Raw genomic sequence first — 4764 nt, forward strand, 5'->3', positions numbered from 1 at the left:
GGGAAGACAAATATGACCCTGTCACCCATATGCCATGGAAAATTAGCACTAAAGGGACAAGCCTGATCAACAAGCAGAGGTAACGAGGGCTGAAGAGGTTAACTGCCTCGGGGGGTCATGGATTAGTCAGGCTGAAGCTGCCATGTGGGCCTTCCACTTCTGATGACCAGCATTCCTCCCACACACGCCCCAGAGAACAGTGGGGGAGGGACGGGCCCCCTTTCCAAGGTGCCCTTCCTGCAGAGATGCCCAGCACCCGGGTCAGCCCCCACCCCCTCTCCCAGGTCGGCACTGCACGGCACTGCCCACGGAGCCTGCAGTAGTGCCTGTGGCTGCTGTGGGAAAGTGGATCACACGGGGCTGAGCCCAGGGCCGGTTGTTCCCAAGGCTGCAGGGGAAACCGTTTCCAGCCGTTTCCAGCTTCTAGAGGCGCCACCTCCCTGGCTCGTGGCCCTTCCTCCGTCCTCATAGCCCACAGCACAGCCTCTTCCAGCTCTGACTCTGACCCTCCCACCGCCCTCTTATGGGGACCCTGTGAGGACACGGGGGCCACCCGGGGAATGCAGGGTCATCCCCATCTCAGGGGCCTTGACTTAACCCCACCTGCTAAGTCTCTGGGACCAGATGGGGACGGCTTTGGGGGGGTTATTCTGCCTGCCACAGTGCCCACAGAAAACACCATTTCTGTGGAAGCACCAGAGACGCTGTCAGAATTTTTGGATCAAACAGTCACTGGCTTTTCTGAGCCTTGCTCGGTTCAAAGGCAGATTTTGTAGCCTGATTCTTATCTGCTCTCCACCAGGCCTGCCAACCGCTAGATGAGGTTTCTCTGCCCCTCGAGGAGGGCCACGGCGGGGTCGGGCCAGGGCATGGACGCCCCAGCGCGGGAGAGGCCCGGGACGGCAGAGCTGGCCCGGTGAGCTTCTCCCGCTCTCCTTGTTTGCTCCCGACGCCTGCTGCCGGCTCCCCTCGTTCTGGGTGCTTCTGTGCGGACAGAGCCCCCCCGGGGTCCTGAGACTTGAACCGTCTCCCACACCAGCTCACTCTTCTCACATGCCGGTTTCCGGTAGTTCCTCTCTTTTGCTCTCTCAAATTTTTTCCTTTCTTTTTATCTTTTATAACATACAATTCACCATCTGAACCATTTTTAAGTGTATGGCTCAGTGGCACTTCTCACATCCACATTTTTGCGTACGACCCTCACCATCATCCGTCTCCAGAACTTTCTCATCTTCCCAAACTGACACTCTGCCCCCAATGAACCTTAACTCCCCCTCCCCCTCCCCCAGCCCCTGACTCCCACCAACCACTTCCTGTCTCTGTGGATCTGACTCCTCCAGGGGCCTCCTGTGAGTGGAGTCACGCAGCGTCTGTCCTTCTGTGTCTGGCTTCCCTCACTGAGTGTAATGTCCTCAAGGCTCACCCACACTGTGACGCGAGTCAGAGCTCCCTTCCTTTTCGTGGCCGAGTAGTATTCCAGTGTGTGGACGCACCGCGCTGTGTGCGTTTGTTCACTCCTCGATGGGCACTTGGGTTGCCTCCGCCTTTGGGCTGTTGTGACTCACGCTGCTGCGAACACAGATGTGCAAGTCCTTGAGTCCCTGCTTTGGATTCCTTTGGGTATCTACCTAGAAGTGGAACGCTGAGTCCCATGGTGACGCTGTTTAATTTTCTGAGGAAGCAACAAAATGTTTTGCCGTCAGCTGCCCATTTCTCATCCCCGTACAGCGCACAAGAGTTAGGTTTCTCCACGTCCCGCCAACGCTTGTTATTGTCTGTTTTGTGATAGTAGCTATCCTAATGGGTGTGAAATCTCTCTTTTCAACTTTTTTCTTTTGTGAGGAGTGTAGGGCTGACCACAGGTCAGAGGTCAGAGTCCCCATGCTAATTTCTATTGCAAGCAGATTTCTAAGGCAATGCCTAAGATTTCTGCCCACTGGGGCACACGACCGATACGATCCCTTTCCCGTGAGTGTGAAGAAACACTGCATATGATGCCGTGGTCCCTCTCTCGATTCGGTCACGTTAGATGGGGAAGGTGACAGAGTGTAGTTCCCACGGTTACTTTACTTTCTATAAGCCTCCACCCCAGCTGACTGAAGTCGGTTTCTCCTGGTGGCCTCGACGAAGTCGCTGTCATGTTGTAGGGGGGCCTGTGAACAGGAGGCGCCCCGGCCCTGAAAGCCCCTGGCCAACAGCCGGGAAGACAATGGGGACCTTAGTCCTACAACTGCAAGAAAACACATTTTGCCACCAATAAGGATGCAGCTGAGGTGACACCTTGACTGCAGCCTCGTGAGACCCTGAGCAGGGGACCTGGCTACAACATGCCAAGGTCCTGACCCACGGGAACCTCAATATAATCATTGCATTGCTTTCAGCTGCTACCTCTACGGCAACTCGTTACAAAGCCAGAGCTGACTGACACATTCTCTACGTGGGCCCTTCCCCCTCCCTCCTGCCACGGGGCCTGTTTACCTGCTTTGTTCCTGCCGTATGAACATCTGTTCCTTCCCCTGGGCACTGAATGCACATAACTCATTCCTCCCCCAGGAAGCCTCCCCGATCCCCTGTCTAGACCAGAGCTCAGCGGCCCGTGGATGCATCTCTCTTGTCAAGCCTTTATTGTCGCTGTGATTTTAATTTATTTACATCTTTGCCAGTAAGGTTTCAGCTCTGTGAGCTCAGAGAATGACATCTGCCTCCTTCAGCGTGGGGTACCCGGCACAGGGCCACCAGGTCAGAAATATCGGTGGAAGGAGAGCCGAATGAATGGCGCTTCTATACTCGATGCTAAATAGCAGTAGGGCCCCTTCTGTGCCCCTAATGACGACGATGACAAGACGATTTAGAGAACACAGGAATCCTCAGAAAACCCACGGGGCGGCGGTAGCAGGGGCGGCCGGGGCTGAATGAACTTAGTGTGTGCGTGGGGGGGCGGGGCACGTCACTGAGCTCACACATTAAATTGGACTTTCCAGCCCTAAACACAGAAGTGAATCCTGGTGTCTTTGTCCCTGAAACATTTCATCAAGCGATTCGTAGCGATTCTTGGCTCCTCGGAAGGCAGTTCAGCTCAAGTGTGAGAATAAAGGGGCGAGTGTTATGCAGCCTCGCTCCCCGCCAGCCCCGCGTCCCACCGCCCCCACGCGCCTCCCCTTTCTCATCAGCTCCGGATGGTGGCCATGAGGTGCAGAGCGGCCTTTCCCAGCAGGGACACATTCCTGTGGTAGGACAGAACATTCTGGCTGGGCCCCAGGGTGCGGTTCCCGACTTCACCATAAACATACTCACATTTACACTCAGGTAAATTTGAATTTCAAAGAAACAACAAATACTGTCTCTAGCATAAGTATGTCCCAAATATGGCACAAGACGTACTTATACTAACCTATCTACGAGGGGCTGTATTGCTCTGACAGGATGGAGAAAGAGAGAGAGTTCAAGGAACTGGTTCCCACGATGGTGGGACTGGCAAGTCTGAAATCTGCCCGGCAGACTGGAGACCCGGGAAAAGTTATGTTGCAGCTGAGTCCAAGGGGAGTCTGCAGGCAAAGCTCCTTCCTCCTCAGGGGACCTTCAACTGATTAGCTGTGGCCCACCCACATTACAGAAGGTCTTCTGCATCACTCAACATCTACCACTTTCAATGTCAATCTCATTGTAAAATTACCATCAGGGCAACATCTAGAATAATGTTTGACCAGACAGCGGGGCACCGCAGCCTAGCGAACTGGACACACAGTCAGCCACCCCAGGGGCATCCTGATGCTGTAGAGGTGTGTGTTGCTTATCTGAAATTCAAGTTTAATGGGGTGTCCTGTAGTTTATCTGACACCCAGTCCTGCCATTCAACCCTGGGGGCCTCCAGAGTGGCTCCATGACCTTCAGGGAGGCCCCCAGTTCAGTGGCATTTCCATGAAGTCCTGTCCGGGAAAAGAGGATGGGATTCTCACCCCAGCTTTCTTCTCTGTGGTTTTCTGATGGGAAAAGAATGTGTCAGAGTCCAGGGGTGAATCTTCTCCACCCACGTGATGCAGGCAGCTTCCTGGGAGGCACGGTGAAGGGGAGGTAATGAGAGCCACCTCCAGAGAAAGCGTGTGGATGAGTCAGCCCCTCTAGAGAGAGAGGCTCCTGTGTGGGCCGAGGATGTGGGGGGTTTGGAGTAAAGGTCTGCTCAGGTCTCGGAACCTGGCAGGGTCCAGTGTGGGGCCCGGTGGGTTGCACGGTCAAGGCTCTGTCCTGGGGCTCTTCAAGCTGCAAGCGGCAGAAACCCACTGCCCTGTGTGAAAACGAAAATGTGTTGGCTCTTCACGAAAAGTACCAGAGGCAAAACTGCCAAGGCTTAGCCTGTCACCACCTGTCAGCTCTGCTTTCTGGGAACTGAGACCCTGGAGCCCCCAGAAGGGTCATAGCCCTCCATCTTGAGACTTCTGACCCCCGGCTGGGCAAGATAATAAATCTGCATTCCATTTTGCCTCTGGGTTTGTTGCAATGTATATATTGCAGCAGCCCCGGGAAGCTCGCACATATTCTTTCTAGCAATGGACCCCACTGACCTGGGGGAGCCCGCACAGACTGCCCAGCTGGTGTGTTGGATCCACTCCTTAGGACCAATTTGAGCAGAGTCTGCGGGTGCCGAGGGCACTGGGGACAGTCGTCTCGGCTGCATGTGACGCTCAGGGGAAGAGACACGCCCCAGCACTGATATTTTCCTGCCTCTCTTTTGCTGGCATCCAGGTGCCGTCTGGGGGTCTGGGCGCC

The sequence above is a fragment of the Desmodus rotundus genome, chromosome 9 (genome assembly GCF_022682495.2).
Source record: "Desmodus rotundus isolate HL8 chromosome 9, HLdesRot8A.1, whole genome shotgun sequence".
Classification (NCBI taxonomy): domain Eukaryota; kingdom Metazoa; phylum Chordata; class Mammalia; order Chiroptera; family Phyllostomidae; genus Desmodus; species Desmodus rotundus.